General features: G+C 44.2%; 1 protein-coding gene across 2 annotated transcripts in view; it reads left to right on the forward strand.

Annotated features, from left to right (window-relative positions):
• The first annotated feature begins 1191 nt into the window (after positions 1 to 1191).
• DTNA (dystrobrevin alpha) overlaps positions 1192 to 22160 on the forward strand; it is a 348338-nt gene continuing 327369 nt past the window's right edge. For both annotated transcript variants that reach the window (XM_068237333.1, XM_068237332.1), the window contains exon 1: positions 1192 to 1573. The gene's annotated coding sequence lies outside the window, so the exon portion shown is untranslated. The remainder of the gene's footprint in view (positions 1574 to 22160) is intronic.

The following is a 22160-nucleotide window of genomic DNA, read 5'->3' on the forward strand; positions in this document are numbered from 1 at the left end:
TGAGTGTGTGTATGAAGTGTCACATGCAGTACGTTTTATGGGCTATTTTAGTGTTCTATTAAAGTTCTTTATTTTATTGGTTTTATTAAAATTCTTCATTTCAAAGAAGTAAGGGCGCAGGTATCTATTTTTTCTATTTACTTGCATTTTGGTGGGGATGAGAGTGAACCCTTTGAATACTGCTGCAGCCCGGTAGAATTCAAGATCAGCGCCAGAACCCGTTATTTATTTACTTTTCATTGCATATAGTGCCCTGGCTGGGATTCAAGCTGGGGAGCTAACCACTACGCTACCCGTGCTGGCCATACATCAACAATCTACATGTACAGTACGTATTTTGCAATGTTCACAGTAGCCATTGCACTTTCTGTGACAGCAGGATTGCAACAGATCAGGACAGTGGTGCCGCAAGTTATGCTTACATTGTGTCACATACAGTGAAGCATGCAGTCAATGAAAAGTATGCTTCACTTTTACCGATCGCGTTTAGCAGTAACGCACTGCATGTAGTACGTTATGATTCCACAACCCCTTATACCGCAATGCACCCGTCGCACTGTGAACATCGCATAGATGGTGCATTGTAGTACGGTAAGCCGCGTTACAAAGCGACCATTACATTGCACTGCACCACTGTAAACATGTCCTTTGTATGGCTGGATGTCCTGCAGAGTTTTGAACATATCATGTATCTATACTCCTCTCCACTGCTTTGTACTATGTACAGTGCTACAGAAGATATTGGCGCTATAAAGATAAATAATAATTAAAAATATATCCTGCATATTCAGGCCAGTACAAAACACCTCAAAGAGGGATAACTTTAGGAGTGGGATGTATGATTTGTATCTTTTTGCCACACCCTACTGTATAAACTGCAACTGGAACCCTGACAATACTCAGAGTCAAATATACCCTATCCGCTATTGTGAAGCAGCAAGGTGAACCATGCTCTATTTATTGCTGACGTTTATCCATGCCTCCTCGGTCTTCCGAGCTCTGCTACATATGCTCGTTGTGTGAACAAATGCCTGAGCTGCCAGTGTCATCTGCTGTATATGAACGTGCAGGAGATCGGTGGAGGGTGACGTCACTCTCTGCTCGCCTCCTGTGTTTCTATTATGCATTCTGCTCGCCGCTTCTGATGCTGGGAAATCCTCTGGAGTGAGAATCATTGGGCCACACGTCAGAAGGATGCTGCTCGCGGTCGGGGATTCGTAGCATAGGATCGCCAATGGATCCAGCGCTAGCACTCTCTATTGGGTCGCCAGAAGACAGCAGAGCAGCGCTGCAGACGGCAGCGGATTGTGCGTAAGCCGCGTTAGTGAATAGCAAGGTGAGGCTACACATAGCGTGACGTACTCCAGCAGCCAGGCTGGGAAGACGCAGAGACCGCAGCGGGGAGGGCGATGAAACAGGCAAAGTAAACAGAGAGCAGAAGCACTGGCGGTGCTGCCTAGTGGCGAGACCTTACAACTGGATTAGGAGCAAGGAAGCCTGACTGTCCTCATCAACCTCCAGTGAGGAGCGCAAAGCATGTGCCAGGACCAGTCACCGTGGCATCCCCTGAGCGGTAAGAGAGCACTGTGCGGTGACCTTCCACTACAGCAGCTCACAGGTGCACAGCAGCTGCTCGCCTATGGAGCGGGCTGGGCTGGTGGCAGGTCGCCCATGCATTGTACTGCTACAAACCCCCCTGGGGGGCAGCTACAGAATGCAGGGTGACCGACTGCCTGCTATGTGTGGGAATGGCCGCAGCTACATCATTCCTGCTATATACTGTAATAATAAGCCACCCCCTGCAGTGCTGTGTATACATGATGTATTGTGTGCATGCTGGTGAGCCAGGACAGGCAGCATAGATGGAGAGAGGTATGTGTACAGAGGGGAGTATATGAGGACAGGATGAAGAGATCTCTGGCTGCTCTCCTCTCACTGCCAGGAGCTGCTTGTATAAGGATGTGGAGTGGAAGCCTAGTGTTATACTCCTGCATGACATCCTTTATTATTAACACCGTATATAGACATTATTTTACTCAGCCCATCCTAGCCAGGGGACCCTGTGCAGCGAGTGCTTTAGAGGTGTGCAAATAATTCAACTTTCTTAGTTTTTTGATCTCCAGGAACTAGATTTTTGTAGAGACTGAACCGGATCTTTGCATGGTGCTAATAGGATTTGGAAGTGAGTGGATAATTAACTGATTCAGTTATCAATCTGGCAGTTAATGAATCATTAGCTTTTCTAATATCAGTAGCCCCATGCATATAAAAGTCAGTCCTCTCCAATTACAGTAATGGTAGACATAAAATTAGGAAGTCAGGTTTCATATCACATCTCTACTTGTGAGTCCATCCGCCTGTATCATGTGTATGTTATGTGACAGACGGGGGGTCATTTGCTAGTGAGAGGTGCTGAACGTGGGAGCTTCACAGTGTATTACTACTGTAATAGCTTTATTGGTGTGTGTTTTGTTTCCCTTCCTTGTGAATTGTATGCTAAATGGATTACATACTTCCATCCAGCGAGCGGACTGATGCAGGTGACGTCAGTGCAAGAATGAAAACGAGAGTATGTTATACCAACACTTATACGCACACCAGCATTTTACTGCCTCACACAGGCATAAGGGTAGGAGAATGATAGATCCAGCACTATGACTTCATTGTTACAAATTGCTTCCATAAACCCCTCCCATCTGTTTATTAGTGCTACAATGCAAGTAAATGCTTGAAAGCACTATTGTAAAATATTTAGATACTACTGTTGTGGGATTCTGTTGGTGGTCTGGAATGGGGGAAATCCATTAAATTGTGTCCATTCATATTGTGTAAAGGACCTCCAGTGATGTTATTTTTAATACGTATTGGCTTTTGTTTGGAGCAGTGGATATAGCAAGGGAGCATGGGTTGTTTATATTTGACTCCTGTATTTATGGAAGGCATAAGCAGGGAATTACCTGAAATTCTTAGCCCAGGGGTATGGGGTTAAACATAACGTCACTGTTCACAGCTCTGTCCAGTCAGCTTTTCTCATCAGACAGCACACTTAGCTGCACAGTTCTGCAGGTAGGTATAATTGATGCAGATGCCAGCACAGTGCTTCTGTAACTACTAGCTGGGTAACCCACTGATGTCCTGATAGATATGTTATGGTGAAAAATAACATATTGCCTGTAGTCTGCTTATAATCAAGCACATTATAGGGTTGTTGGTTTTAATATACATGGTGCAAGTTATGTTTTGATAACATAATGCTTTGCACCAGTGGAGGAGACCCAAAGTTAAGGAACTTGGGCCCACAAGCACTCTATCGATATGGAGCACCAAAACCTACCAAGGACAGCTGCAGTGTCAGAGAGGTGTATATAGAGTAAAGAAGCGGTTTAAGGATAACAACTATGCAGTGCACATACAGGGAGTGCAGAATTATTAGGCAAATGAGTATTTTGACCACATCATCCTCTTTATGCATGTTGTTTTACTCCAAGCAGTATAGGCTCGAAAGCCTACTACCAATTAAGCATATTAGGTGATGTGCATCTCTGTAATGAGAAGGGGTGTGGTCTGACACCAACACCCACACATCAGGTGTGCATAATTATTAGGCAACTTCCTTTCCTTTGGCAAAATGGGTCAAGAGAAGGACTTGACAGGCTCAGAAAAGTCAAAAATAGTGAGATCTTGCAGAGGGATGCAGCACTCTTACAATTGCAAAGCTTCTGAAGCGTGATCATCGAACAATCAAGCGTTTAATTCAAAAAAGTCAACTGGGTCGCAAGAAGCGTGTGGAAAAACCAAGGCGCAAAATAACTGCCCATGAACTGAGAAAAGTCAAGCGTGCAGCTGCCAAGATGCCACTTGCCACCAGTTTAGCCATATTTCAGAGCTGCAACATCACTGGAGTGCCCAAAAGCACAAGGTGTGCAATACTCATGCTACGTACACACATGCTACAACGATCGTTCGTTGAGAACGACGAACAAACTTTTAATTGATGAAAGAACGACCTATGTAAAGATAGTTTAAAAAAGTGTGTAACGATCTGATCGTTAGAACGAACGTTACATCACGTAAAGCAACTATTGCGCCTGCACATAAAAATGAGAAGTTTCACAGAGAAATGGTGAAATGCGCATGTCAAACCTAGTACGAACGACCGTTTCCAACGATGTACTACTTTTGCAAACGATCGTCGTTGGTTAAAATCCGCCGAGACAGAACTTTCTTTTGTAGCGATTTGGCTCATTCGTCGTTTGCCTTAATAGTCGGTGGTTCGTTTTTTGTAACGATCGTCGTTGGTAAAGATCGGGGAACGATCGTTACAAACGACTATAGTCGCATGTGTGTACGCACCTTAAGAGACATTGCCAAGGTAAGAAAGGCTGAAAGACGACCACCACTGAACAAGACACACAAGCTGAAACGTCAAGACTGGGCCAAGTAATATCTCAAGACTGATTTTTCTAAGGTTTTATGGACTGATGAAATGAGAGTGAGTCTTGATGGGCCCAAGGCTGGATTCGTAAAGGGCAGAGAGCTCCAGTCCGACTCAGACGCCAGCAAGGTGGAGGTGGAGTACTGGTTTGGGCTGGTATCATCAAAGATGAGCTTGTGGGGCCTTTTCGGGTTGAGGATGGAGTCAAGCTCAACTCCCAGTCCTACTGCCAGTTTCTGGAAGACACCTTCTTCAAGCAGTGGTACAGGAAGAAGTCTGCCCCCTTCAAGAAAAACAAACATGATTTTTATGCAGGACAATGCTCCATCACATGCGTCCAAGTACTCCACAGCGAGGCTGGCAAGAAAGGGTATAAGAGAAGAAAAACTAATGACATGGCCTCCTTGTTCACCAGATCTGAACCCCATTGAAAACCTGTGGTCCATCATAAAATGTAAGATTTACAAGGAGGGAAAACGGTACACCTTTCTGAACAGTGTCTGGGAGGCTGTGGTTACTGCTGCACGCAATGTTGATGGTGAACAGATCAAAACACTGACAGAATCCATGGATGGCAGGCTTTTGAGTGTCCTTGCAAAGAAAGGTGGCTATATTGGTCACTGATTTGTTTTTGTTTTGTTTTTGAATGTCAGAAATGTATATTTGTGAATGTTGAGATGTTATATTGGTTTCACTGGTAAAAATAAACAATTGAAATGGGTATATATTTGTTAAGTTGCCTAATAATTATGCACAGTAAGGCTGCTTACACACTAAAACGTTACAGGCGCAAGTTGGTGCAGCCTGTAACGCTTCCCCAACGCGCAGCAATGTAACACAAGTGGGCTGTTCACACAGCCCACGTTGCGTTACATGTAACGCTGCACGTTCTGCTGAAAGTGCAGCATGCTACGGCGTTGCAGCGGCTTAAGCCGCGTTAGACTGTTTGCACATGCGCAGTCATGTTGGGGAGGAGCGGAGAGCGGCAAGGCACATGGCTAATTAATATTCACTGCACGTTGTGACGTGCAGTGTTTACTTCCTGGTGCGGCCGCTCTGTGCGGCGATTGGCACGTTATGCGACCTTAACGTAGCACCTAACGCAACGTCTTGGTGTGCAAGTAGCCTTATAGTCACCTGCACACACAGATATCCCCCTAAAATAGCTAAAACTAAAAACTACTTTCAAAAATATTTAGCTTTGATATTAATGAGTTTTTTTTTTTTTTTTTATTATTCCTCCTTCCGGTAATCACGTGATACAACTTGCCTAATAATTCTCCACTCCCTGTACAGAGGTGTTCATTATCAGCGTAGCATCAATGAAAAGCTAATAAGATTGATAAAGGTTGGCCCCTCTAGTCCAGGGGCCCTGGTGTGGTTGAAACCTCTGCATCCCCTATTTCTAACCACTGCTTTGCATTCATTTATTACACACAACATACACTATCTGTGTGATCAGTTAATATAATTCTCATAGAATGGTTAAGACCAGCTGGGCATTTCCAATTTACTCCAAAAATAAAACCTCTACAATGCTCTAAAATTGCAACAACTGTTACTATTCCTATTCTTGGGGGATTGTCAGGGTGTTCTTTGTTTTCAAGAGCATTTCCTGAACAGCAGTGGCTAATGCTACATACACGCTTGAGATAAAAGTCTGTAAAAAGGCAAGATCAGAGACCAATTTTACCCCCTTCCATGTAGTATGAGAGCATACTCTACACAGTTTATTCTATTGAGCTGAACTCCCCATCAGATATAATCTTTGCAAGATGCTGTGCACAAAGATGCTGTACACATTCAAAAGATCAGTATCTGCAATCGATCTGTTCCTGCAAAAGATCCGTTCCTGCAAAATGCATTCATAGTCTATGATATCTGCAGCTCTCAGAACACACCTTGTTTAACAGACATTCATCTGCAGATCAGATCCACCAGGATGGATCTTCAGATCTGCAGATGATTGTCACATCTGCAGATGAATGTCTGTTAAGCCCAATCTACACGATACGATTCTTTATACGATTCAATTATGATTCTATTTACAATCTGATTAAATCAAACATGTCCAAACGGGATTCGATTTGATTTAATTTGATTTTGCCATAGCAAAACAATGAATCGTATAAAGAATCGTACCGTGTAGATTGGGCTTTAAACAAGGTGTGTATGAGGATCTGCAGATATCATAGACTATGAATGCATTTTACAGGAACAGATCTTTTGCAGGAACAGATCTTTTACAGATACTGATGTTTTGAATGTGTACAGCATCTTTGTGTGCAGCATCTTGCAAAGATTTTATCTGATTTTATCTGATGGGGAGTTCAGCTCAATAGAATAGGCTGTGTAGAGTATGGCTCTCGTACTACATGGAAGGGGGTAAGGGCTGGTTCACACGGGCGTCTGCTGAGCTTTTGCTTGGTGTCACGTTTAAATGCCAGCGTTTAAAAGCTAGCTTTTTGAAGGCTTTTGGGAAGCGTTCAAGGCTAGCAGTTCTGGTCTCTGCTATTGTTTCCTGGCGTTAACCGCCTCTGAAAGCAGCATGTTGCTTTCGAGGCTAGACACAAAATTGGTCTGTCATCTTGCCTTTTCCACAGACTTTTATCTCAAGTGTGTATGTAGTATAAGTCTAACTGCCGTAATAGTAAGATACCAGGCAGCAGACATGGGCTTAAATTCGGATTCGGGTGATCCGGATAGTCACTATCCGGATTTCACCCAGTAATGCTGTGTGGCCTGGGCGGGGGGGGGTCAAGCTTACCTGTTTGACGTCTTCTTCGCTCGTCCCTCTGCGCTTCCCACGATGCGTTCCAATCCGCCGTCACGTGATTACCGGAAGGAGGAAGTGTTTGTAGTCACGTGACGGCGGATTGGAACGCATCGTGGGAGGCGCCGAGGGATGAGCGAAGAAGACGTCAGACAGGTAAACTTGCCCCCCCCCCCCCCCCCCCTGCCCAGCCCGCACAGCATTACTGGGTGAAATTCGGATAGTAACTATCTGGATCACCCGAATCTGAATTTAAGCCCATGCCTGCCAGGGAGCCTCCCTACTCGCTATTTTGGCAGTTAGACTTAGCAACTGCCATTCAGAAAATGCCTTTAAAAACAAAGAAAACACTGAGAATCAGGGCCTGAGCCCACTGACACAGTTGTCGTCTACTTTTCAGTTAGACATGAATGTTACAGATGCTAAAAAAAAAAAATAGACAGAAGCAGACACAACTGCGTTAGTGTGCTCATCATGCCCTCACTCATGAGGAGATGGACTAGTCCAAAACCTGTCAGATTTTAACCGCTTAAGTTTTTGTTTTTTGTTTTTGTTTTTGCTGTAGTGGTCCGTTAAAGTGTACCTGAGATACACTTTAATGGACCACTACAGCAAAAAAAAACAAAAAAAACCACGCACGCACACACACACACACACACACCTGGGTCTTCTTCCAGCCCCCTCCTGGCTTATCGTTTCCTCGCCATCCTACTCCGCCACCTGGTTTGTCTCCACCTGGCCCCAGAACATCCTATAGTCGGCGCAGGCACAGTCCGGCCGCAGGTGCTCCCCCGTCATGCTCCTGGCGGCAGAAGCGTGGTTGGCCCTGGATCAGCGTATTTTCGGGGGCCAATTGCAAAAGAACCAGGAGGAAAAACCCAGACTTGTGGAACGAGCTAAATGGATCCGTTCTAACGGAACATTATGAATGGATCCTATTGATTATCATAGGATCCGTTAACCTCAGTTAGGATCCAGTCATCCAGTGTCGACCGACTAATGTGGACCAGGCCCTAAACTCAAGGTTTGAATTTTGATTGTGATCTTATAGAGCAGTGTAGAAGAAAATGTAAAATGCGTTCAGATTGGCATTGAGCCTAAGGGCTGGTGCACACCTAGAGTGCTTCTGAGCGCTTTTCAAGATGCTAGCGCTTTGAAAAGCGCTCGGCTAATGTATTTGAATGAATGGATGACACCAGAGAGATGGATGACACTCAAACGTGAGTCCTGCAGCATTTCTGAGGTAATTCAGCCTCAATGTTAAAAATAGGAAAGTGGAAAAGCGCTAGGAAAGAGCTTTCCCCCCCCCCCCCCCCCCCCCCAAAAGCTGTACACTTCCAGCTCTACTGTACAAAAAAAATAAAAAATTGCTTTACCAAAATGCTCCAAAAATCGCTAGGCAAAAGTAGAAAATCACTAGGCACATGCCTAGAATCACTTAGAAAAATGACTTCGAAAAAGAACTCAGAAGCTGACTGCAACCACATGGTTTCCAAACTGATATATTTTTCATCTCTGCTTTAGAATTATGCATTTAGTTTCCTTGCTTAGCCAGCAGCTGTGTACCCTGAACAGCATTATGTGTGAGCCATGAAATCTAAAAAATTAAAAGCTTAATCAGTTTTCATTTAAAAAATTTGGGTTCAGCCCTGCTGTTTTATAACCTTTCCATTGACCCATGATTGTGATGAGTAAGGAGACAGACTGCTCTTTTCAAGCACCCAAGCTTGAATAGCTTGAATAGCACTCTGGGCGATTCTGAAGTAACGGCCATGTAGAATTGCACCATAAAGCCTTCTTTAGACTCAAATTCACACTGATCATTAAGCAAATGCCTGGAAAACTGATATTTACAGAAGTTTGCTAGCCATAGTTCACTAATTATGAGGCGGTTAACTGGGCCAGTACATTGCAGACAAAGTGTCAGTGCCAGTACACTTTTATACACTTTTTTTTTTTATCCTAAGATCTTTACCTGTAACATTGGGCCTGATACACAACAGGCTGGTAAAATTGCCATACTAATACTAGGGGATAACTACCCACAGTAAGCAGCACATGTGTTACCAGGATACTGTGCACATTGCTATGGTAACCTGTGTGGCGCTAACATCTCACAGTGGACCAATAAAAATTCTCCCTATTGCTAGGGAGAATTGGCCTAATGCAGCCTAGTTAATCGATTGGCCTAATGCAGCCAATCGATTAACTACCTACAGACCTGCGGCAGCCCTAGGACCGCCTAATGCCAATTGGCGTCAAGTCCTGGGGCTGCAGTTTGCAGGAGAACGCGTGCAGGGTGCGCGTGCATCTCCTGCTCGGGGGGCGGAACTCCACCCCGCCTTCAGTCTCCGAGCGGCAATTGCTGCTCGGGAGACTGTTAGACTGCGTACCTGCCGTCTATTTACATGTGCAGCGCTGCGAACCGCACAGAAAAACAGACAAGTGTAAATCTAGCCATAGGGTGGATTCACACTTATCTATCAGTTTTCTGAATGCATTTTTCTACATAAGTTTACTGACAGTACTGCATTGTGAAAAAAATACATGTAAGTCTGAACCAATCCATTGATTAACATTGGTTCTCAGTTTTCTTGTACAGAAAACGCACAGAAAAACTGAACTGTGAATCCTTGTTTACACTATATGCATTGCAGCGTGCATTTCTGCAAAAACATCAGAAATGTATAGACTGCACTGTCTGATGTTCAGACTACATGCGCTGCACAGCAGTCTGATGCGCTATTGCACTGCTGCACACATTTTTCTGAAAAGTACAACGCTGACCGCACTAACTGTAGTGAATGGCAGCGCAGAGGACGTGCGATCTTTGTTGCGTTCCGATGTCATGGGTATCTGAGTTTGCAAGTGTGAATGATGCCTTAGAGAAAAGAAAAAGAGCATAAGAGAAGAAAACATTAGAAGATAGATATAAAGTGATGAACATAGAATCCAGATCAAAAATCTACTTTTTTTTGTTATATTCTTCATTCATTTGAATACATTTTTTCCCCATTTACCAGAGGGGGCAGGTACCTGGGTTTCCCCTTATTAGTTTGTTTCCAGATTCCACTACAAGTCACAGGTGCCTGTACCTCCTCCTTTCCTGAGCACTGGATATGGAGATGAGCCGCTTCCCTATAACACTGGACAAGGATGCTTTGCATGGAGGGGAACATTTATGTCCCTCATTTGCAGTGTACCCTCTAATTCCAGGGCTGTGGAGTCGGTCCAAAAATCCTCCGACTCCTCAGTTTAGGATTCCTCCGACTCCTCTAATTTGCATATTACAATTTTATTGATTAAAAGTATGTAACATGAAATTCGTCTCTTAACTGCCAACGCTTAGGAATTTTACAAGACAACTGAAGTGAGAAGGATATGTAGACTACTATATTTATTCCCTTTAGACTAAAACTAGTCCTTGGTAAGAGTACTTGTAAAAGGTACAGACCGGAACAAAGAACATCTATCAGGCCCTAGGCAATGTAAGTGTGGGTAAATGTAAGAATGATGTGCAGGTACTCTGCAGGGGAAGGAGGAGATTGTAAACAGACAACACCTCTGTATTCAATGTGCACAGCATTCTCAGTGGATTCCCTGCAGCTCTGTGGGGAGTGCATATGTAGAGTATAGTACTACTGTGTAACAAAGTAAACCTGAGACAGATGAAATTAAAGTTTTATACATACCTGGGGCTTCCTCCATCCCCCTTCAGACTAATCAGTCCCTCGTTGTCCTCCACCACCTGGATCTTCTGCTATGAGTCCAGGTACTTGAGCCAGTCGGGCGTAGTGCGCATGCACACACTCCGCCCCCAGGAGCATACTACACCTGTGCAGCACTATTGCGCAGGTGCAGAATGTTCCTGGCTGTGGGAGCGGCATGCGGCCGGACAGCACTGACTGGCTGAATTACCAGGACTCATAGCAGAAGATCCGGGTGGTGGAGGACAGCGAGGGACTGATTAGTCTGAAGGGGGCTGGAGGAAGCCCCAGGTATGTATAAAACTTTACTTTTCATCCATCTCAGTTACCCTTTAATTTGTAGTCACCAAACCAAATTTTAACAACATATCAAATTATTTGATTTCATCAGCAAAGAGAGTGCATACATTTGCATAAATCAGCATCAATGCAGAATTATTTCCATCTCGTTGACCATCTCTATTAGTGACACAGCTACACATCAGGCTTTATTCTTAAAGCATAGATGTTATTTAGTAAATATAAGAGATTCCTGTGTACACATCATATATACAGTCACAATCAGATATGTATATCTGACCTTAAAAATACGGGGACTGCTTTATTGAAGCAGCATAAGTAACTAATTTTGATTGGTTTATTTCATTTTTGTGGACTAAGCACAGCTATTACTGTGTATATATACTGTATATATACATTATTTTTAATGACTATTATCTGAGAAATAGAACATTTTATCATATTTTCTATTTTAATTACAGTTACAAATTCATTAGGAGTCGGTGCATTTTTTCCCGACTCTGACTCCAGGCACCCAAAATTGCCCGACTCCGACTCCACAGCCCTGTCTAATTCTATGGATGATTAGTGGGCTGGTGGTTTCCAGCAAATGGAACCTCACACTTGGGGGAGGGGGATACCAGCCTACAAAAGGAACAATGGTTATTAAGGCTTGGGAATACACGCATATTTTTATTAAAATATTACTTTGTACACATTTCTGTCAGACGTGACATCATTAACCATTAAAATGCATGGCCACCGAACATTTTATTTATAAATATGCAGGCAGGCAACAATCCCTCACTGGAGGTGCAATGGGAAAAGTCCATATGGATACACTATTTTCTCAGGATGTCCTTAGAACAGCACCGCTCCATCCTCCATAAGACTTGTCCCCCCTCCCACCTTGGACAGGAAGCTTTAAAAGATTACATTTTCATAACACAGGCAATATAAGTATGATAACAAGACAATAGTGCCTCAGATGTGTTTCCTGTCCATAAGTCCACTACACTATTTTCTTATGTGTTACACAGCAGTTGTGGCCCAGTTCCAGAAGTGTGATAGCTTCCACTTTGCGTATGAATGAAATCGCCGCCGGGAGACTTGAGCGCAGGATACAGCCGATATACGGCTTAACCTGCTCCTGCACAAGTCCGGGTAACGTTAATTACTATTCCCCTTCCAGGTCCACGTGGATAGTAGGGAATTACGGTATGTAATTTGACTGTCAGCTATTGCTGGTAACCGTATTGCGGTGTTTTAGAAGTAACTTCAGCTCCGTCTTCTGACGGCGACGAAGTTACTCACTGTGCCCTATTGCGGTCTATAGTGGCATCGGCTGCGTCCAAATCTCTTGCACTACAATCCACGTGTTTGTCCACTTTTGGGTTTCCACTTTCACTTGCCTTGTGCTTGGGTAATTGGAGCAGCACTAAACTGATGGACTGCATTGTGCAAACCCTTGCTTTAGTAAATTACCCTAATGGCATATGAAATGGCCTGGTGACTAGTGCTTCCTACTTCTAGGGCTACAGTTTCAGGTTCATACATCAGCCAGGAGATTACTGGGATATTTATGTAAGTGTCAACATTTTCCATGGCACTGTACAAAGTAAGAAATAAACATGGGATACATAATACAGTCTATGGTATACACAAAATAGACACTGGTACATACAGAACTGGTAGACATAGCAATTACAGTGACAAATGTAACATGATGAACAAAATATATAGCAAATGCCAAGACACAAAAGGGTGAGAGTACCCTGCCCTTGTGAGCGTCGGTCTTCTCTGGACACTGATGTCCTTCCACGTCCCATAAATATGAGGAGAATTAGATTGTCATCACCTCTGAGGGACAGCTAGTGATATGAATTATTTAATGTACTCTGTAAAGCATTGTGGAAATTGTCAGCTCTATAAGCTGTACATAATAATGTTAACAATGTTATTAATCAGAGCTAAAATAATTATAATTGTAACAGTTGGTTCTGAAGCGTTCTAGCCGTTGATGAATAGAATGGACAAGTCGGCATGCTACTCACAGATGAAATCTTAGTAATAAGAAGCTATTATTTCACTTCCTCATTTGGCTCTTGTCTGCTAGAATCCTCCAAGTTGCAGTCTGTTGTGTGATCTCTGCTTGCTGATTCACTGACAGCTGTCCTTCATGCTGTGATTTACCCTCTGTGGAAATACATTATAGGTAGTCAATTACTCACAGATGTTACAAAATTCTCAGCTGCTTTCATATGAGCTGTCAGAATGTGAAGCTGAGTGATCCACTTGGTGCTGTATGTGTTTTTAGCTTATTTCACAAGAGTAGATTACAGTGTTCTGCTTCTGCAGTGTAATGTTTGTCACCTTTTGTAATGCTAAATTTCATTTGATGTAGCAGTATGTGATTTAGGCTGGTTTCACAGTGGGACGTTACAGGCGCACGTTAGAGCAGCCTGTAACGCACCCCACCACACAGCAATGAAAAATCAATGGGCTGTTCACAGTGCCCACGTTGCGTTACATTGTAACGCTGCGCCATAAGACAACGTACTGCATGCAGTACTTTACACGCGGCAGAGCCGTGTTAGACTGCTTGCACATGCTCAGTAAAGTTGGGGAGGAGCGGAGAGCGGCCGGGCACATGGCTAATTAATATTCACTGCACTCAGTGACGTGCAGTGTTTACTTCCTTGAGCGGCCGCTCTGTACGGCGATTGGCCGGGCGGGACCACGTGATGCCGCATGCGTCCAAGCAGATCTCTCGGCAGTGATGCTCTTTGCCATGTGATTCACATGTAATGGACACAGAAAAATTTGCTATGTGAAAATCAGGTCCAATTTTGAACTTTATTAGACACATTATCATGTCAATTAACTTCATTTATTCATTACGTTATTTTTACAACAGTTCCTCTTGAAAGGACCTCTGTCGCGAAAATCTTAAAATGTAAAATATATGTAAACATATAAAATTAAGAAGTACGTTTCTTCCAGAGTAAAATGAGCTATTCTCCTATGTTGCTGTCACTTAGGGCCCGTTTCCACTATAGCGTTGTGAAATCGCCAGCGAATCACCGCAGACAAATCGCATGCGGGTGCGTTTCCGCATGCATTTTTTGCCGCGATTTCGCATAGGTTAGGGTGATGCGATTTTTTTTTAACCATGTCACTGCCTGTGTGAATTAACATGGGTACCTATGCGAAATCGCATGCAAATTCGCGGCAAAAAATGCATGGAGAAAACGCATGCGATTTCCCTATTAAATACATTGCGTGCGATTCACCTGCATTCCACACGCAGGCGAATTCTGAGGGCTGTGCCATGCAGAAAAATCCTGCACAGCAAAACTGACAAGTGGAAACAGGCCCATCCACTTGTATTGGCTGTGCAAATCCGCATGCGGGCAACGCATGCGGATTCGCGATAGTGGAAACGGGCCCTAACAGTAGGTAGTAGAAATCCTGACAGAACTGACAGGTTTTGGACTAGCCCATCTCCTCATGAGGTTTCACAGGGATTTCTTTATTTTCAAAATGCACTTAGTGAATGGCAGTTGCTCGGCCCAACTGCCAAAAACAGTGTAAGGTGAGCAGAAAGGCTGGTCAGCATATATGCATACATTTTTTTCAGGGAGTGTCTTTAAAAAGAATAAAGGCCATGCTGAGAATCCCCTATGGAGAGATGGACTAGCCCAAAACCTTTTGGGAATGTCCGATTTCTACTTACTGTAAATGCCAGCAACATAGGAGAGAAGTAATTTATGGCTCATTTTACTGAAGAAGAAACGTACTTCTTATTTGTATGTGTTTTAAATTTTTAAGATGTTCGCAACAGTTCCTCTTTCATAAAATATTTAAATTCTAAAACTTATTTTTCCATGTGTAGTACAACACATTCCTACTTGTCAAGCTGAAAAAAGCCCTTTTTGGATAAAGGAAGAAGAATTCCAACCTTCTCAGTTGGTTATACTACAACACCAATCACTCAGTATAGTTATTTGGGTCAGATCTGTTCTGTTATCAGTTCTAGAACACCTGTAAAATTAACTCTCCGGTCTGTTTTTTAATCAAAAGGGCTTATGCGTTTTTTTAGAGCTTTTGAAATGTGTACACAGGGACGGATCTAGACCAAGTTGCCCCAAGTTGCGCCTGGGGCAAGGTCAGGTTTTGGCGCCTAAACTGCCATTCCCCATCCACATTTTGCCGCCTTTTTAAGATTTCAACAAACTGCGCCTGGGGCAAGAGACCCACTTGCCCCCCCCTAGATCCGTCCCTGTGTGTACATACACGGGATCATAACCAGAGACGCAACACTTTGTATTCAGTAGAGGAATAAAGCACAGCAGCTCAGTGCTTTGATGTGATTGATGAAAAGGAAGTGTGTGTCCTTGCAGATCACACACTATGTGCAGTCCTCTGACGGGTTGCACCATGCATGGTGTAACACTTAGCATTGAACTGTCCTGTCTTCTGATATGCTGGAAAAGTGACAGCACTGTATAAAGGTGTAAAATGAAAATACAGTAATGAAACTTAGAAGAGGTACTTTGGGAACGACTGATAAAAAATATCAGCGCAAGATTCTTTACTGGCTATTGCCAAGAAATCCAGGGTCACATTTTTACAATTGCCACTCTCCCCACCCCACTTTTTTAATTTTTTTTCCCCTGGCTCTAAAAAGTTAACAGGCGGGGTTATGGACAAGGAAGTAAGAACGAAACCACGTGGGGAGCCGAGCGGCGTCCTGGGCTGTGGGGAACAGTGGTAGTGCACGCCATTTCCGATACAGCGCAGGGACTACAAGTGCCAGCCAGGGCCCAACTAAACGGCAGAGAGCCCGTACCCAAAACTCTGTGCTGACTATTGAAAGAAATCTGTGAGTGCAATCTAAATTTTATATTAATAAATGTCGCTGATTTTACACTATGTGAGGCTTTTGTTTTGAGGTTATACGTGCATGGAGGCTGATATATGATCTGGAAGAAGTGATGAGGAATATCTGGTGCCCTGTGGTGACACACAACAGTTCAGTGTGGTGGGGGACGGCCCGAAGTGTCCCAAAGCGCTGATAGACCTAAGTGAAGGTCTTCATGTCTGGTGAGTGTCAATTCACCGGGTGCTGGTGGAGGTGGTAGGAAGATCAGAAACAGTGGATGTCACGATATTCCAGCAGATGTGGACTTAATTTTAATTGGGTTTTAGGTTTTGAGTTTATGTGGATAATATATTTTATTCATAAAAAGCAGAGTTGAGATTGCGCCACCTTCTGTGAAAGAGACTCTTATAAAAATAGAAGGGGTGTAACGATTGGTGTCAGCTAAACAGATTTTCTGATTATTGGTGATCTGCAGTATCACCAATAATAGACGCTATACCTGATTATGTGGTGATCTGCAGAATCACCAATAATGCTAGTATAGCCAGACACAGGACTACCAATGTGAGATAGTGTTTGGTGCAACAGTAAAAGGAAAATCAGGTCTCCCGAGGAGAGGGAGACTACAGACAATACTGCAGCCAAGGATCACCTGAGGAGCAAGAGAGTCTGGCTGTACAACAGTTAACCATTTACCGCCATCCTAACGTATTAAAACGTCATGCTTACCGCTATTAACAGCAACATGACGTTTTAATACGTCGCGCATTCCCGCCGCTGCTACCGCCGTGTGTCCGCCGCTACCGCCGCCATTACCGTCGGGATCCCGTGCTGGGTGATTGGGGAAGAGGACCGAACAGTCCTCTACCCAATCGCAGAGCCTGGAGTGAATGGACGTGACCGCGAACAGCGGCTACGTCCATTCACATAAACAGGAAATGTAACAGTTTAATAAAGTGTAAAAAAAAAAGTGAACCCGTCCTATGAGTGTTCACTAGCGCCATCTTGTGGCCAAAAAGTATATTACACCTACAAAATACATACATTTTCAAGTATATACACATCATTAATAAAATTACACTTCCAACCCTCCCCCCCCAAAAAAACACTTGTAAAAAAAAAACTGCTTAAAAAAAATAAATAAATAGTTGCCTTAGGGACTCAGCTTTTTTTATTCTATATTTTATGGGGGAAAATTAATTTTAATTTATTACATAGGGGCTTGTAATTATGGCCAGAACAAACAGAAAAATAACCACTTATATTTCAAAATAATATACTGTCGCCATACATTGTGGTAGGGACATAATCTAAACGGTTTAATTATCGGGACCACTGGGCAAATAAAACGTGTTTGTTTTATTCACAGGAGAATGTTTAATTTTAAAACTATAAAGGCTGAACACTGAGAAATAATGATTTTTTTTCTTTTTTTTTCTGTTTTTCTCATTAAAATGCATTTAGAATAAAAAAAATTCTTAGCAAAATGTACTATCCACAGAAAGCCTAATTGGTGGCAAAAAAAACGAGGTATAGATCATTTTCTTGTGATAAGTAGTAATAAAGTTATTAGGGAATAAAAGGGAGGAGCGCTGACAACTGAAAATTGCTCTGGTCCGTTAGGATAAAAACCCTTGGGGGTGAACTGGTTAAAGAGCACCTGAGGAGCAGGAGCTACTGGTAATGCTGCAAGGTTGATCACCTGAGAAGTAGGTGATTCAGACAGTACTGTAGCCAGTGGACACCTGAGGAGCAGGTGCCACCGGTAGCTGCAAAGGTCAAATCACCTGAGGAGCAGGTGGTTAAGACTATACTACAGCTATTGGAGACCTGAGGAGCAGGTGTTACAGACAGTGCTGCAATAAAGCTTCACCTGAGGGGCAGGTGAATGCTACAGATTCCTCACCAGTGGCTAGGCCCACTGGCGAGGATAGAAAGGTCAGACAAGCAGAGTAGGCAACGTACGGACAGATAAGGTACAAAGACAGAAGGCTGATTCAGTGTTGTGTTCAGGCAGGGTCGGCAACGTGAATCAGATAGGCAGAGGTAAAGAGTCAGCAAGCAGGAGAATAGACAACGGAAGCAGAAGGTCATAACAGATAATACAATGTAATTAGTACTTTAAGCTATCAACAGAATCTGGCTAAGTGTGGATTCCCAGCTCCGGCTGGTTCTGGCACACTTTGGGATCTGACTAAGGTCTGAGCGCTCACACGTAAGCATTTGCAACAGCAGACACGGAGCAACTGACAGGCTGGTACTATATATACTAAGTTGCTCCGCAGCGCCGCCCCAGCCACTCAGCCAATCCGAAGTACTGTTGGAGTCAGCTGACTTGACAGATCAGCTGACTCACCTTCTATTCGCATAAAGGTCCTGTCGCCTGGCACGCGCTCGTAGCCCTCAATCTATGTGCAATGGAAGGACCAGGCAGATCACCAGCATGAAACTGCGCGGCAGAGGCCGCGGGCTGATACGCGGAGACAGCCGCCATGCCGCCTGTCTCCGCGGCGGCATCTCCGCTATTCCTTACAAGGGGTAACTCCAACTTATTGGACTCTATAGGAATCCATTTTTAAGTGGTGTAGCGCTGGGCTCCTTGTATGTATGTATGTATGTATGTATATAACTAAAATGTTCCTGACACCGAGCTTAATCATTTGTGATAAGGAATCATCCTCCAATTTTTTTAAGCCTTTTAAACTTTACACGAGGGATATGGAGGCTGACATATTTATTTCCTTGTAAACAATGCCTGTTAGCGCTGTTGATCTTCTGGTATAAGTAGTGTGAGTGAAAACCCTGGAACAAGCATATACCTAATCCAGGAAAACCTGAGTCAGCTGAGTCAGATTACCAAATCTGCTGCATGCTTGTTCTGGGTCTATGGCTAAAAGTATTAGGGACACAAAATCAGGAGGACTGCCAGGCAACTGGTATTGTTTAAAAGGAAATGAAATAAAGATGGCAGCCTCCATATCCCTTTCACCCTGTGTTTCCTTTAATCCTAAAGCAGTGTGTCAGACACACAACAATCCTTTGTATATGTTACGGCCAGAACCCGAAGTCTGGCCACTTTGGGTTCTGGCCGGTCACAACGCGAAGTGGCCGGCTGATCCGGCCAATATACAAAACGGCCGTGAATTTCGGACTTTGGCCGGCCAGAACGCGTTGTGACTTACTGTGGCCGGCCAAGTCACAAAGTTTCCCGCACCGCTCCTCCGCCAGCTGCTCTCCTCTCCCCTCCGCCAGCCAGGAAGCCCCGCTCACCGTTCCTCCCCCGCTGCAGTAGACCTCAGATCAGGGCGACCGGACCGGGGAAGCAGAGAGAGGCAGAGCAGCTCACACGCGACCCGCAGAACGCATACACTTCAATGCAGAAGTGACATCATTGAACACTTCCGCATTGAAGAGTACGGGTCCGGGCGGGTCGCGTGTGAGCTGCTCTGCTTCTCTCCGCCTCTCTGGTCGCCCTGATCGGAGGTTTGAATAGCGCCTCCAGAAAAGCTCCCCCAGCCCAGCAAAGCACCCCCAGCCTAAAAGGCACCCAGCAAAGCCCACCTCCAGCCATGCAAAGCCGATCCCCCACCATGCATATCACCCAGCAAAGACCCCCCCAGTCATGCAAACCCCCCCCCTCCCCAGACCATGCAAAGTGCACAGAAAAGCACCCCCAGCCATGCAACGCACCCTGCAAAGACACCCCCCCCAGCCATGCAAAGCCGCCCCCCCCCAACACCATGCAAAGCACCCAGAAAAGACCCCCCAGCCATGCAAAGCCGCCCCCCACCATGCATATCACCCAGCAAAGACCCCCCAGTCATGCAACCCCCCCTCCCCAGACCATGCAAAGTGCACAGAAAAGCACCCCCAGCCATGCAACGCACCCTGCAAAGACACCCCCCCCCCCAGCCATGCAAAGCCGCCCCCCCCCCCCCCAACACCACGCAAAGTGCACAGCAAAGACCCCCCAGCCATGCAAAGTCCCATTCCACCCCCCCCCCCCCCGACCATGCAAACTGCACACCAAAGCACCCACAGCCGTGCACAGCCCCCCTCATCTGTAACTAATCACCACTGTAATTTGATCTCTCCGTGTCACCTGACTGCCACAGCAGAGCAGCTAATTTAAAAGCACAGGATGTTAACAATATGTCTGCTCCCAAGAAAGCAGGATGTAGACACACTGCTGATTTATTGCAGGATTTGCATCAGCTGTAACTAAGAAATACTTTTCTTTAAAAAGATTATTATGCTGTTGTGTGTATTTTAGAGAAGAGAGGAAGTTCCCAGTGCCATTCATGGTGCTGGACAGGACCAGGGATGTTCTGGGATTTGTGCGTTTTGGGCTTTGGCCGACTGACCTTGGCCGTTTCTAGAACTGGCCGGCCAATGTCAGAAATTCCCAGCATTTTGGACTTTGGCCGACGTCAAATCGGCCAGTTCTAGAAACGGCCGGCCAATTCTAGAATTGGCCGATTTCTGGTTTTGGCCGTAACATATACAAGAAAAGCACACTTACGCACTTTTTGCATGTGTTCTAGCTGCACTACCTTTAATCTAAGCTGCACCTAAATGAGGGATATGGTTAGCAGAAAATGCATGCAACAGCATTCACAAAATGTATGAAACCCAGCCTGAAATTATGAGAAAATGAAAGTACTATACAGTAAAAATTTGGTAACAGAACTTGGCCGTAGGCATTCATAGGGCCCTTAGTATGGTGCCTCTCTTTGGGCCATTTTATTTCTTTTCATAATGCTACTGAGTTTTGTTTTGTTTTCCTCTGAAATGTTAGTGTTTAATGCTAAGAATATTTAAAAATAGCTGCATTATAATATTTTGTGCATGGTTTAAAACAGAGTTCCAGAGTTCAGTACACTTAAAATATATAATGATGTATTTGCTTGTGCCTGAACTTGAAATCTGTTAGTTTTGGGCATAAGCTGTGCAGGAAAATGATAGGGATAGTTCAGACATTAAGTGTTGAATGTTTGGGTAAAGATAGCCATCCAATACTCTTTATCTTTTCTAGTTCTGTTAATTTGATCACTTTGTTCAGATGTGCCAGCAGTCTATTTATCTCTTCCCTAAGCCGATCTATAAGCATCAGATTTTTAGTGTTTGTCAACATAAACGGTAATGGGCACATGTGTCATTTTAATTGATCAGGCTGTGGGGAGACGCAGCATGGGGGTGAACAGCCGCAAGCTAGGGGAGGTATAGTGATTGAACCGACTCTATATTACATTTCTGCCAACACCAGATTGAGATCAAGAGGTACAATGTTGTTTCTTCTATTTGGGAAGTAATCAATCGTTCGATGCATCGGGCTGCCATGGATTGACCAATGGATGGCCAATCCTAGGTTTATAAGTTAGAGTTGGGACATTACATTAGGCAGTTTCAGGGTTCATTTTTACAGAGTGCAGAGATACTGGGGCATCCAGAGTATTGTGTTATCCTTTCTGTTCTATATGCCTCAGTTTGATCATTGTGATTGAACAGACAAATCCAGGATGTGGACACAGATAATCAGTGGTTGGTTAAATTAATACTCATAACTGTACACATAAGTAGTGTGCGCCCCAAGCCCTATTAGCAGAGTGCCCCGCCCGGGTAATTCTGGTGACTGCCCGGCTGTCATAGCTCTCTTATCAGGGCAGCACTTACAGAGGAGTTGGGGTCAGCCAGCAGTGAATAATAATTAAGGGGTGGGATCACACACTTCCAGCTTTCTGATCCCGCATGTCAGCAGCAGATGGGGAGAGTGTGTAAGAAACATTGGCCTCAATTCACTAAGATCATGCTGGAGATAATAAGGCAAGAGAAAACTTACCTCCACACAGTGAGAGTTATCTTATCTCTTCATTCCTTAAAGAGGAGCTGTTAGGTATAAGGTCTCAGAGAAAATAAACACATATATCAGTAGCTAAATATAGGCTGTACTTACATTACATATGCATTTCACTGTCCACGTTTGGATTTCACAGAATTTTTATATAGTATATGCAGAGAATGATGCTCCTGACAGCTCATGGCAGGTTCCATGTCTGTCTCCTATAAAGCCAAATGTGTCGT

The sequence above is a fragment of the Hyperolius riggenbachi genome, chromosome 5 (assembly GCF_040937935.1).
Source record: "Hyperolius riggenbachi isolate aHypRig1 chromosome 5, aHypRig1.pri, whole genome shotgun sequence".
NCBI classification, from domain to species: Eukaryota; Metazoa; Chordata; class Amphibia; order Anura; family Hyperoliidae; genus Hyperolius; species Hyperolius riggenbachi.